The following is a 14,831-nucleotide window of genomic DNA, read 5'->3' as shown; positions in this document are numbered from 1 at the left end:
TTGTTTGCTGTTGCTCTGATGCAGGGAGGGGCGACTGACAACACGGCTTACAGGGTTGGCTTACAGGGAGCTAAAAATCAACAAAGGGGGTGGCTTTACATCAAGGAGTATTTCAGGCAGGACTTCACGGAGGGTTCCAATAAGAAATGGTACATCTAAGTTATTGTTCTTATTGGAACAAGGAGGTTAGTCTGGCCTCTGATTGATACATGGCTAGATTTACCTCGCTGCACCTTCTCTGTGAGTGACTGCAGTGTGACCTAGAGGAATGAGTCCCCTAGACAGGGGGGGTGTTTGCAAATGAGTACAAAACAAATCTGGTCTATTTCTTGTTTTGATCCACTCCATCTATCTTTTACATCTTTGGCTGGCAGCAGACGGTGCAGAAGGACTGCATGCCATCCACATCTCATGGCTGCTCGGCAGAAGATGGTACAATAGGACTGCTAGCCATCCTCATTTCTTGCCTGCCCAGCAGAAGATGATGCAATAGGACTGCTAGCAATCCCTATCACCTGCCTGCTCACCATAAGATGGTTCAATAGGACTGACTGCAGGACTAAAGAGAGTGACTTGATCAAGTCACTCCAAATTTAGTCCCTGCGCCCATGTCTGCCCAGGTTCTCCTGATCGACCTCACACAGGCGACCAGGAGCACCTCGGATATGACGATGACGGCTACCAGTCCTATTGCACCGTCTGCTGCCACAAGGCAATGGGTTGCTGCTGCTGTGTAGCAATGCAGTACCGCGTCTGCCAGCACCCAGGAGACATACGGTGACAGTGAGCTGAGCGGGCTCCATACTTGCCGTGGTATGGCGTCTGCACAGGTAACTCAGGAAAAAAGGCGCGAAACGATTGTCTGCCCTTGCTTTCACGGAGGGGAGGGAGGGAATGGGGGCCTGATGATATGTACCCAGAACCACCCGCGACAATGTTTTAGCCCCATCAGGTATTGGGATCTCAACCCAGAATTCCAATGGGCAGCGGAGACTGCGGGAACTGTGGGATAGCTACCCACAGTGCAATGCTCCGGAAGTCGACTCTAGCCTCGGTACTGTGGAAGCACTCCGCCGAGTTAATGCACTTAGAGCATTTTCTGTGGGGACACACACACTCGAATATATAAAACAGATTTCTAAAAAACCGACTTCTATAAATTCGACCTAATTTCATAGTGTAGACATACCCTAAGAAGAATCTTATTTACCTTACAGTACCTGTGGTTCAAGATATTATCCGTATGTATTCCACAACCCACCCATCTTCCTCACTACTGTGGAATCTGAAACTCCTGGATTCTGTATTGGTGAAGGAAATGAGGGGTGTGTTGGGGAATATTGCCGTTATGCCCTTGATTAAAGGCATAAGGACACTCAAGGCCAGGTGCAGTCCCTAACAGACTCCCAAAACAATGCATACAAACAGTGGAATATTTATGGACAACATCTAAGAACTACAGTTAATGTAAACTAAGTACCCATTTCTTCTTCAAAGACAAAATTTACAAAATCTGCTAAGATCTTCCCTCTCCCACAAACACTACCTTCGCCATCACTGACGTTAAGGTCTCTGCGTTCTCTTCAGCTGTGCCAATGAATTCATCCATTCCCACTTCATTTCCATCGTCCTTATGCTCTCCCCATCTCTCTTTCCTTCTAAATCTGTCCTTTTTCCACTCAATATAAGTATGTTCTCAACTCTCCTTCTCCATATCTGCCTTTCCTGCTACCTTCCCAGCTTTTTTAATTTATTCTCTCAAATATTTTAATATGCTCTGATTTCCTCTCCTCCAACTCTGTCTTACATCCCTTCTAATCTGGCTTCTGATGTTTCCACTCTGCTGAAACTGCTCTTACTAGGGTAATGACCTCTTGACAAAAATCTCAGGATCTTTACCTTCCCTCTGCTGCTTGTCATGCTGTTGATCATCTCCTTTTTGATCTTTCATCTCCAGTGAGCTTTAGAGATTCTGTTTTCTCCTGGTTCTCCTCTGGCCTCTGATTTTTCTTTTGATGGGTGGGTTCTTCTTTTTTTTCCTACTTAGAGAGGATTCCTCAGAGCTTTTACTCCTCTTGCTCTTCTCACTTTACGCCCTGTCTCCTCAGCTCATGTCTTCAGCTGTTATCTGTATACTTGCAATTCTTTCTCTCTACCACTGAACTGTCTCCTTCCATCCAATCCCACAACTCAGCTTGTCTGACATCTCCTCTTGGATGTGTTGTCACCTTAAACTGAGCATGGCAAAAAACAAACTCTTCCTCTCTTTTTGTCATTCTTGAGATGTCTCTCTTCTCTATCACCTTAGCTTGCAGCCTTGAGTGTTGTTTTCTACTCCTGTCTCAGGTCTCCAGGCTAGTTTCAAATCTTTCCCATCAACACTTCTGAGATCTTTCCTTTCTTTTCATCCCCACAGCAGATCTATTGTCCAGGCCCTTATAATATCCTGTTTTAGATTACTGCCATACCCATCTCTTTGGTCTCTCAAAAGACACATTGTTCCCCTTCAGTCTGTACAAAATGCTGCCACTCTTCTTTTAAACCCCTCCACTAGCTTCCCATTTAAGGTCTTATTAATTTTTAATCTTCTTGTCATTATCTCCAGAGCTATATGTACGTAACTTGGTGTGATAGGTTGGATCACAGAAACCCCCTGGGAGCTGCCACCTGGTGTGCCAAGACTACTTCTGCTCCTACTTTCCTGCCCTGTCAGCTTAGGACGTCAGTGCCCTGCCTGGTTTGAGCCAGACCCGCTAGCCTGCTGTAAACCCAGACCCAGGTCTGAACCACGTCCCTTAACAGCTGTAGGCTTAATTGAAAGCAGCTTATAGAAGTGTTCCTGTCTTTAACACTCAGATGCCCAACTCCCAGTGGGGTCCAAACCCTAAATAAAGCTTATACAGGGTAAACTGATAAATTGTTTGCCCTCTATAACACTGACAGAAAGATATGCACAGCTGTTCTCCCCCTCCCCCCGGGTATTAATACATACTCTGGGTTAATAAGTAAAAAGTGATTTTATTAAATACAGAAAGTAGGATTTAAGTGGTTCCAAGTAGTAACAGACAGAACAAAGTGAATTACAAAGCAAAATAAAATAAAACACATAAGTATATGTCTAATACGGTAATAAAACTGAATACAGATAAATACCTCACCAGTTCCAGTAAGCTTTCTTTTACAGACTAGGCTCCCTCTAGTTTGGGTCCAGCAATCACTCACACTCCCTGTAGTTACTGTCCTCTGTTCCAGTTTCTTCCATGTTTCTCTTTAGCCAGCTGAAGACAAAATGGAGGGGTCTTCCAGGGGTTTAAATAGACTTTCTTTTGTGGGTGGAGACCCCCTTCTCTCTCCTATGCAAAGTCCAGCTACAAAATGGAGTTTTGGAGTCACCTGGGCAAGTCACATGTCCATGCATGAATGAGTTCCTTACCAGCCAAGCCACATTCCTGGGAAAGCCCAGATGTGGACTGGCGTCTCCAAGTTCATTGTTGGCTTAAGGGCTTCTTGACTGGGCACATACTGAGAATAGTCTTTTATCAGGAAGCTGACCAACTGCTTCGCTAAAATCTGCTCAGAATCAAACAAATATGCAGCCAATATTCATAACTTTGAATACAAAAATGATACATGCATAGAAATAGGATTAATAGATTCAGTAGATCATAACCTTTACAGAGATAGGTTACATGGCATACGTAGCATAAAACACATTCTAGTTACATCATAGGTACTGTGGCAAATTGCCAGCACTACTATAATGGGTCTTGTGCTTTCTCTTCTTGGATGGGGGTTCAGGGCACCATTTCTTGCCCCTGAACTGGGGTATTAACTGCCACACTAGTGTCCTAGAGGAGTGGAGTGGAGAGGGAGGGACCCAGGCTCACCCTCTACTCTGGGTCCCAGCCCAGGGGCCCTACGGATAGCGGTAAACCACTAGAACTAGCGGTTCCTTCCCCTGGGCTACTTCCCTCTCCTGCCCTTCAGCTTGTGGGGCTTCCTGCCCTTCCTCTGCACAAACCAGGTGTCCCTTTACCTAGGGTCTTGGTGGTCTTAGCCCACCACAGCACTTCTCCAAACTCTTCTCTGCTTCCCTCCAAACTGCTCTCTGCTCCAACACCAATCCACTCTGCTTCCACTCCTCCTCTTGTCTGATTGAAGCAGGGGGTTTTTATCATGTGACGGGCTTCAGGTGCTTTAATTGGCTTCAGGTGCTTTAATTAATTTATAGCAAACTTTCTTCCCTCTACAGGGAATAAGGCTCTCTTCTGGTACTCTCCTGCTGCCCTCTGGCCATGCTGTATCACAATACATTCATAAGTATAGTTCCATAAAGCCTTATGGGGGGCACCGTCACACTCGGTGTTTCCTACTTTTCCTTCCAAGTTAAGCTTCATGTTGTCTCCTGTCCACTCCGCCCTGCCAGTGCTCCAAACCTCATCATCAAATTCTCACACAGTCAACTCTGTGCCTCTATCAAGCAGTCCCATGTGCCGAACAATCTACCTGAGCTCATCTTCAAGGTCCCTACCTTGTCACCTTGAAGACCCACTTCTGTGCTGCCTATAGTGAATCAAGTTCACTTTTTTATAAATTGTTTGCTGTTGATCCCCTTCCCTTGACTGTCTATATTTCTTTTTTCTTAGATTGTGATTTTCGAGTAAGGGCCATTCTTAAGTGTTTGGAAAGTGCCTAGCCCATAGTTATTTTTGTGATAGTGCAGTTAACAAGGTGTCAGGGACAGAAAAGGGTTTCACTTTCAGTGATTTATCTCAGCCACCTTCTCTGCTCTCAGTGTTGGCCTTGGAGGGGTGGAGAAAATGGGATGAAGGAGGAGACAGCTTGCTCTGTTAGGTCCTTGTCGCTAAGATGGTGAAGGGTGGAAGAGGCTGGAGGTGACGTGGGTTGTCCTTGAGGTTCCCCAGTCTGTTTTCCCCCTTGAACCTTTCTCACAGCCTTGATTTTCCTCAGGTTTCACAGATCGCTTTCCAGTTTCCATCTTCCACTTCTGAAAAGCACTGGTCTCAGAACAAGTTCATCCATCTCATTGAAATGTCAAGCTGTAAAAGCTTTCATAATTTGATGTACTTTAGTATTCTAGTGTTTCATTAGTAAATTTATGTATTGTGATGAATTTGCTGAGCAGTAAGAGATCAGCAGAGGGCGTCCACTAAGACTGAATCTGTTGCTGATCTGTTGAAGGGCAGTAGGGCAGACTGTCAGGATGTGTTGCAAGGCATTTGGGGAAAATGGTTAGAGACCTGGAGGAAAAGAGATGAAGCGGGCTGTTCCTTGTGTCAAATCAGGGTAACAGAGCTAGGGTTTCTAGATTTGCCTGAATGTAGCTTGTTCTGTCTTTTTATTTTAGGACTGAGGGGGAGTCAGGCATAGTATAGATAAATAAATTAGACCATGCTCCAGAATGTCACCTCTCTCAACAATGGAAACTAACTTGGTGCAAGGCCACGAAATTGACCTCTGTTCAGCTAAGAGGTGGCAAAGTGAATGTTATCTTTAGAACACGTGAAGGTGGGGCCTGAACTTATTTGGTTTGATAAAAGTGTCACATGATGGTAAAAAGTATGAAAACCACTCAGTTATACGAACAGTAGGGGAGAGAAAATCAGACCGAAGTGACTGTAGTTGATCGTGTCCCTTTAAAATGTTAGATTTTATTCAGAGAAAGATGTTTGTTACCCAGGCAACAGAGAATATGTATTTCAGTACCTAGGAAAGGAAAAGAACAGATGTTCTTATGTGCAGCATGGAGTTACAGCCAATTATCACCCTCATTAGTAAATATAATGTGGGCAGTAATTAAACTGCTTATTACTTTACCATTGCATGTGATAAAATTAATAAGCCATGAATAGAAGGAAGAAGGGTATGGGGGAGAGGAAACTCTTCCTTATCTGACGCTGTATGAGATTTTAAGTATTTTAACTTAAATAATAAAATTCATCAATGCTCCTTTTCCACACTAAATGCTTTTTAGATTTTGTAGACTTACATTTTGCCACTGCCTTTTCTTCAGTATTATGCATTCTTCTGATTGTCTCCTTAAGAAAGTTCCTTTTGATTTGACATTTGACACATTAGTATTACATCTTTGATAATTTGTGTTACTCTTCTTAAATATCTGAAAATGAAAAGGAAATTGGGTAAATCCCCTAAAAGTAAAATAAGGAAGTCTCTACTAGAATACCAGAAATATTAGTATTCAGCTTCGGGATCATGTAAAATTATACTGAGGCCTGATTTGTACATGGATTTTTGTACCAGTATAACTATTATGATTAGGGGGTATGACTTTTTTAACCAAAATGTTTATGGTGGTACAGCTTCCCTATTGTAGATGCAGATACATTCCTATTATACCGGTATAGCTTATTCTCCTTCCCTTGGGCATCTACATCCTTTCCAGGTTAGTGAATACTGTTCTCAACTTTTACTGAAAGGAAGTAAGAGCTTTGATATTTGATATGATGGTTACGAACAAAGCACATTTTAGGCCTGATCCTCTTGTAGTATACACTAGCATAACTTTATAGATGACAGTGGAGTTATGCCATTATACACTAGCTCAAGATTTGGCCTCTTGCCTATACTTTTTCCATACTTCTTGCCAGAAATAGAAAGGAAAACCTTTATTTTATGCTTTTATAAAGAGCATTGCAAAAACATTTTTTCTGTCTTGGTAATATAGGATAAAGGAAAGTGTCCTTGCATATCCTTTTTTTCAGGTTCGGCTAAAAGACATATGTGGTCCTATAGATCAAACTGTAACACGTCATAGTGCATGGAAACAAGAAAAGGAATATTGTGTATCCCTTATTTTTTAGTTTATTTGGTTAATTGACTGAATTATCCCATCACACCCTCGTGACATGTTGGGAAACTATTCCAAAAAGTCCAATATTATGGCAGTGGTGGCTGAAAAGATGAATGTAAAAGAAAAACATTTGTCCTCTAAATAGAAGGAATGAAGTATTTTTAAATTCCCGTAACTCTTTTTTCGTGTTGTTTTTAAATCTTCTAATCTCCCCATCAGCCTGCCCCTCTGATTTTGACCACTGGTGTATGCTCCCTCTCATCACGCTATCCCACACTCATCCACAGTGACTGCAACTTCCATGTTGATGACCCATTGGATCACTTTGTTGCATGTTTCCTCACCTTCACTTTATTAGTCCTGCAGCCCTGATTCAACTCTCCCATTCAACAAAAGGACAGTTCACTTTACAAGCACTGCTTTCTCTAATCTCTCTGTTGGTGAGCTTCCCCTATCTGATGTAGGAACATGGGCCTTATAGAGTCCAGCATTATAGAGTCCAGTTCCTAGCTATCATGGGTAACCCTGTCATAATCCCATTTATAAACTCATTAAGATAGTTAAATTGTTTTCCTCTACTACTCCTATTGAAAGGCTGTTCCAAAATCTCACTCCTCTGATGGTTTAGAAATCTTTTAATATCCAGCCTAAACTTATTCATGGTTTATACCCACTTTGTTTTTGTGCCAACAGTCTTCTTTAGCTTAAAAAGCTCTTCTTTCTGGTGTTTATAACCCTGATGCATGTATAGAAAGCAATCATATCCTCTCTCTGCCTTCATTTTTCTAAAGCAAACAAACCAAGCTCTTTTAGTCTCCTCTTGTAAGAGAGGCTCTCCACTCCCCTGATCATCCTACTAGCTCTCCTCTGTACCAGTTCCAGTTTGAAATCAATTTTCTTGAAAAGGGGAACGTGGAGGAGATTAGTCACTGTCAGCATTGCCCATCAGCCCTCTCCCTCATGCTCTGTCACTTGGCCTTTCTGTGACTTCCAGTCCATCATTGCTGATGACTTCTTGTCTGTTCTCAGCCCTTTCCTCCTTTCCTTTTCTTCCCATTTTTGACATGTCAGCTGCCTTCAATATCATTGACCCATAGTCCTCTTCTTGAAATCTTGTCCTCCCTTTGCATCTGTGATCTGTCCTTGCCTGGTTCTCCTTCTACCTCTCTAATTGTTTCTTTGGAGGATCGGTCTAATTTTTCCCCTCCAACTTTTTTGGGGAGGGAAGGACGGGAGTATGGTTCCATGGGACTCTGTCTTGGGTCCCGTTCTCGTCTCTCTCTATACTTTATCTATGGGTAATCTCATCTGCAAAAACAAATTCAGATACCCACTCTATACTGATGACTTGCAGATCTACATCTCCTTTCCAAACTAAAATCTTGACCTGTCTCTTTGACACTTGTTGTCTAGCTATCAACTCAAGCTTAACATGGCTAAAACACAGTTATTAATCTTCCCTCCACCCAAGCCCTTCTCACTACCTCTTTTCTTGATCACTGTAGACAACATCACCATCCTGCCTGTCTCTCAGGTCTGTAATCTAGGTATCTTCAACTCAGACCTCTCTCTAGGTCCTCACTTTCAGGCTATATTTAAATCTTGCGTGTTCTTTTCTGTATAACATCTCTATGATACAGCTAAAACACTCATCCAGGCCCTCCCCTTGCATCTAAGTTATTGCAGCACCCTTTTCTCTGGTCTTTGCAAAAGCAATCATGCCCCACTCATATCCATTCAGAATGATGCTGCAAAGATTTTCCAGCCTTCTTGCTTTGACCATGCCATTTTCCTATTTGCTCCCACTTCTCTATTGCATCAAATATAAAGTGCTTGTCTTCACTTTCAAGGCTATTTTGCCTTCATGGCCTAGCCCCACCCTACCATTCAACTCTGGAGAGATCATTGCTGTTGAGATGTTGATGCTAGCCTCCGTTGCCCAATTGTTAGACTTTCAAACAAGCACCTTTGTGCTTTCTTGCATGCTGCTGCACATGTTTGGGAGGAACTTCCCATAGACATCCTCATTATCCACCTTCAAATCCCTCCTCAGAACTCTCCTTTGTTGTGATGCCTACAAGAATCTTGACCATGGTTAGGTTGCTGCTGCGCTAGTCCATAGCTTATCATACTGAGCAATATTATCCCTTTTTCTTGTACTTCCCCCTCTGAGGCCTCTGTCTGTCTTCCCCCGCCCCATGTTTTAAAGTTAGATAGTTAGGCCTTTGGAGCAGGGACAGCCTGGTTGTTCTGCTTGACACAGTGCTTAGCACAATCTGTGGTCCATAAGTAGGGCTGCTAGCGCTATGGTGATACAAACAGATAAAACTGGGAATTGAAACTTTTAAAATATGGTATCCTAAAACAGTTACAGATGGGAGCTCTGCACTTGTTCTGGGTCTGGTCAGTGCTTCTGTCTTTCTTTACCATAAGTTTATACAGTATCTAGCCCAGTGGGCTTTCAATCTTGATTGGTGTCTCTAGCTGCTACTGTTGTAACACAAACAATAAAGAATACTATAAAACAAGTTACCAGCCTGCCTCCTGCTGACAGAAATTTATAATAATTTGGGAAAAGTGCAGGTCCTTTCATTATATATCTTTTCTGGAGCAGCAAAGCAGTCCTGTTAGGATTCTTGTCAAACTATATTAAATGAATTGTTTGACGAAGTTCCTGGGACAAGCTATTGAAGTGTATAAGAGAAACAGTTTAATCTTGCTGTGTCGTGCTGTTACATGAGATTATATATTGCAATCCGGAATAGGGAGCTCCCAATCTAAACTATTTTTCCTAAGCTTCTTCAAGTACATATGAGACTGACTCAAATGTAAAAAGCATAGCTTTTTGACCAGTCTCAGCTTGGAATGTGCAGCACTAGTCACTTAGCACCCCTTCCTCAAACTAATTTACCTTAGGCTCAAACATTGTATGTGGCAGGATCACTACTAAAAGGGTCTGAGCCTTTGTATAATATTGAATGTGAAAGTACAGTGGTCACTATTAAAAAGCCAGCATTTAAGTTACCACAGTTCTTTGAGTGCTTGTCCCTATTTGGAGTATTCCCACTTGGTCTTTCCTCTGCACCCAGGGCATGTACAAAATGTCTCTCCATGGTAGTGGCTCACTTAAGGAATCAGGGTATTTTCATTTGTCCCTGCTTGAATGATTAGCTGCTGAAGTGTGCTTTTGTGCAAGGACCTGATGAGTCACATAGCTACTACATCCAAACTTCTCTCATACCTAGGGTTCTTTCTCAAGCTTCTAAAGTCTATCTTCTGTCCTGCTCAAAGGATTCACTTTATAGGCGCCATATTCAATTTTGTAGAAGGGAAAGCTTTTCAGCCATAGGACAGATTTCTCTGAATAAGACAATGTATATTAAAGATTTGAAGTTGGCCTACACAGACATCATTATGTCATCCAGGAGAGTGAGCTGAATGCGCTCATGGCTGATCCACCTTTTATTCGTTTCATAAGGATAATGTAGTTCTTAGAGCTGATTCTCTGTTTTTACCTAAAGTAGTGTCGATTTCCATGTTAATCAGTCTTATTAATTTGCCATTTTCCTCCTAAACCACATTCTAATAAAGGGGAATCTGTCTCCACATATAGGATGCCAGAAGGGCTCTCGCATATTATTTGGACAGAACTATGAGCTATCAAAAACATCTAGACTGTATGTATCTTATGCCAAGAATAATATGGGGCATACAGTTTATTCTTGGATTATTTCATGGTGGATTAATCAGTGCATTGCTGAGTGTTATATGGTAGAAAAAGTTCCTGTGCCTGTTTCAATTTGACCACGTTCCACTAGAGCTGTGGTTACTTCTTTCACTTGTCTGAGCCAGGTGCCACTTGCTGATGTCTGCAAAGCTGTGACCTGGGCTTCAGTACATGCCTTCACCAATCACTACACTCTGGATTTGGTTTCTTTAGAGGATGCTGAAGTGGTAAAGTGGTGCTTCAGTCTTTATTTAACCAGGGACTCTGTTCCTGCCTCCAGGGTAATCTCAGTACTGCTTATCAATCTAGCCCATAAATGGGACTATGCAGAGCCACTCCAAGAAGAAATGAAGGCTACTTACCCATAACTGGAGTTCTTTGAGGTGGCTCTGCATATTCAGACTTTCCATCCTCCTTCCCCTCTCTGTCAGTGTCCTGGTTGTGATGTCTCTGACTTTGTGGTGGAAGGTACTTAGCTGGGAGGGCGCTCCACCCTTTTTGTAGCCTTGCCCTTGGTATGTCGACTACACTGAGGGAATGGGCGGGGACGCAGGAGCACCCTAGCTACACTGCTAGAAAAAGGGCTTTGCTGCAAGACACCACAAAGGGGCGCAAAATCCCGCAAGTGGGAATATGCAAAGTCATCTCAAAGAAATCTGGTTACAGGTTCATTTCCTAGTTGTGATCACGTCAGATGGAAGGTTTGGGAAACTAGGCATGCTCCTGGTGGCCCCCCAGTGATCTTCCCAAAGGAGAAGGTGTCCATTAGGCTTCACCTTAGGTTTGTTCAGCCTGCCTCCTGCGGACAGAAATTTATAATAATTTGGGAAAAGTCCAGGTCCTTTCACATCACCCAAAACATCCACTTAGCTGTGTTCTACCCTAAGGCACATATAAGCAGGGAAGAAGTGAGATGGCACTCCATGGATATGGATAAGGCCCTTGCCGTTTACTGACAGATAATAAAATCATTCTAGAAGTCACCAAAACTCTATTGTTTGCAGGGAGGATGAAGGGGGAGGCCTCTTATGCTCCCAGGCTGTCAGCGTGGATCTCAGGCTGCACAGTACTCTGCTACAAGCAAGGTTCCTCTTGGGGGCAGTGTGAGTGACCATTCAAGAAGAGATCAGGCAGCCTTGATAGGACCTTCCTTGAGGGAGGCTATTACAGACACCTGTGGAGCAGTGGCATGGGCTCAGTACACATTGTCACAAAGCACTATGCTTTGGAACAGGCAGCTGCCTCATATGCCTCTCTGGGTAGAGGGGTCCTCCATTCTGTAATGGGACATGGCTTCACACACCCACCTTCTCAAAGAGGACACTACTTGTGAGTCACCTGAAGTGCACTTCACATAGGTACAAGCACTTGGAGAGGCAACTTGTAATAACTGGAATTCTTCAAGGTGTGTTGTCCCTATCTGTAGTGTACTATCCCCTTCTTCCCCTCTGCCTCAGATCCCATCCTAGGGACCTGTGGTAGAGAAAGAACTGAGGTCATGATGATTGGGCAGCCTCTAATACCCTGGAAGCAAAGCACTAGGACAGCAGGATCACATGCATGGTCCAAAGGAACACAGTTGGAAAAGAATTCTCCAATCCCAGATGCCGGGAGTACATACACAGGCCTGAAGTGCACTACGCATAGGGGCAGCACATCTAAAGAATTCAAGTTATTACAGGGGAAGTAACCTCTCCTTCCCTGTACTTTGGAATCAGAAAAAAATGTGCTGTCTAGAAGTGTCTGTTGGTAAACATTAACTTTTTGTGGTAATCACTGTATCTTACTAATTCAGACCAGGTAGATCAGACTGTAGATTCAGACCAGGTTTGAGATGGTGGTAACTGGCTTCGTTGAAAAGAACACAATATTGTTCACGTTATTTTGCAAAGGACTCTTGCCTTGTAGTGGACAAAATGGATGGTGCTCATTTAGTGAGCAATCTAATATTTTCTCATTGTTCAATGTGTGTCCCATGCCTTATTTACTGCACATCTTTTAGCTCCGGCAGTAGAGGCTCATGCATTAAGGTAACAGGTTTGATCCTCGCTGCCAATGCCCCTGTGTGAGTAGGCGTTACATGAATATTTCCCAAATATTAATGAATTTATTTTCACAACAGCCCTGTGAGATGATTATCATCCCCATTTTACAATTGGGGAATGGAGGCAGAGAGTTTAAGGTAAAAAGTATCCACTAATTTTATATACCCAGTTTGAGAAACCTAGGACCTGATTTTTTCAGAGTACTTAGTACATACTATTTATATAGCACTTTATATACTCAAACTACAGCTCCCACGGACCTCACTTGCAGCCTTGCTCACTCAGCACTTCTATAAAACAGACCCCAGGGTCTTAAATTGGGCATCTAGAAAATGGAGAACACACAATTAGTAACCATCTGTGAAAAGTTTGGTTCAGGTGTCCTAACTAGCATCACATAGGAATGTGCACAAACAGGAACAGAGTCCAGTTCCTAATGGCACCATTCAACTGCCTTAACCAAGAGGGCATCCTTTCTCTTTCCGCATTCGCTTGCTTCAGTCACTACATACCTTCTTTCTTAGGCAACAAATGAAACAGGTGTCCCTGCAGATAAATTTCCTTCACTACGGAACTATGATTCATCCCCAGAGGGAATCTGTTCTGTATACTGAAGGAGGCAGGGGGTCTATCACAGGATGGCACTGGCCCTTTAAGAGGTATGAAGTCAGTACATCCGTGACTGGTAAGCTGACCGCCAGTTAGGGTTAAGAGAGGGCACCTGGGCCATGGGGACAAGACCTGGTGAGTCAAAGATGACTGAGAGCACTGGCAGAGAGAAAGAAGGTTGTTAGGGGGCTTATTCCTTCACCTACTTACTTCCCTGGTCCTTCTCGCATGAACAGAGAGCAACAATACCCGAAATCCAAAGGTGCAAACAATTCGATGTTTGTTGGGGTGAACTTCCAGCAAGCATGATTCCAGTTTCCTTCCTTAGTGTCCCCCTTCCCAGCTCTGACACCAGAGAGCCTTACACCTGTGTCCCTGTTCCCATTCCCTCCCTTAGCAAAATGATTCCAATTCCCCACCCCCATTCCCTGTTCCAATTTCCCCCCCCTTAGCAAAACATTATTCCAATTTCCCCACCCCCATTCCCTGTTCCCATTGCCCCCACCCACACACCCACCCACTTCCTGATTGACTGCAGACTATATAGTAAAACTTGAGTTCTGCTTAGCTATACCTTAACCAATCATTTTACTGAAATTTAACTGACCAATCCTAACATATTGTAACATGATTATTTAACCAATTATATCCCACCACCTTAATTAGTTTACACCCAGCAAAATTAATTATACAGCAGACAGGAACAATCACAGAACCAGATAGAGATTATACAGACAAACAATAGCAAAGTTGGAACTATAATGACAAAACAATACAGAAGTGAGGATTTCACATCCCAGCTATTGATAAGTGAGTTCTTGCCAGACAGGATGCTATCAAACTAAGTTTCCTTTTACATCTTCTAGGCACTTCCCTTTCTCTGGAGGCGATAGACATTATCAGGACAGGATAGTATTCCTAACAGCCCAATAGCACCTTATTTCAATGTGACTAGTTTGGAATTTGAGGATGTGACCGTTCGCTTCCCAATTTATGGCTGCCTCTGTTGCTTAGCCAAAGGCCTTAGCCTAAGAACAGGGCCTCAGACTGTCACAGTAAGAGAAGGACCTTACACTGGCAGACAGTGATTTTGATTCTTTCTTTTATACCTTTAACTAGCCAAGTGATAAGAATACACCTAAATTCTTAGAGTATAGGCAGTGGTGAGCTGGAGCCGGTTTGCACCGGTCCCCGGGTACCGGTTGCTAAATTTTGAAGCAGTTTTAGAACCGGATGTTAAAAATTGTTAGGAAAACAAATGTTATAAAACGATCTTAAAACGAATAATCTTAATCTTATAAAATGGTGTAGAAAATAATAGGGCAGAGGTCGGCAATCTGCGGCACGCCTGCCAAAGGTGGCAGGCGAGACGATTTTTACTGGCACGCTCCTGCCAGCCGGGGTCCGCTGGCCCCACTCAGCCCGCTGCCTGCCTGGGTGAACAGAACTGAGCGGGGCCGGCAGCCAGGACTCTGGCTGGCAGGAGCCGGCGGCTGGAACCCCAGACTGGCGGCGGGTGAGCCGCTGCCGGTCTGGGGTTCTGTCCGCCACCCCGCTCAGCCTACTGCTGGACTGGAGTTCTGGCTGCTGGCCCTTTGCCAGCTGGGGTCCCAGCCAT

At 43.5% G+C, this 14,831-nt stretch overlaps 1 protein-coding gene across 2 annotated transcripts in view; it reads left to right on the top strand.

Annotated features, from left to right (window-relative positions):
• The window catches only part of CDK19 (cyclin dependent kinase 19), a 228,182-nt gene that overhangs the window by 73,610 nt on the left and 139,741 nt on the right, over positions 1-14,831 (top strand). The gene's annotated exons all lie outside the window — the stretch shown is intronic.

The sequence above is a fragment of the Natator depressus genome, chromosome 3 (assembly GCF_965152275.1).
Source record: "Natator depressus isolate rNatDep1 chromosome 3, rNatDep2.hap1, whole genome shotgun sequence".
NCBI lineage: Eukaryota > Metazoa > Chordata > Testudines > Cheloniidae > Natator > Natator depressus.
Note: the sequence above shows the minus strand (reverse complement) of the source record. Positions and strands in the feature narration are given on the sequence as shown.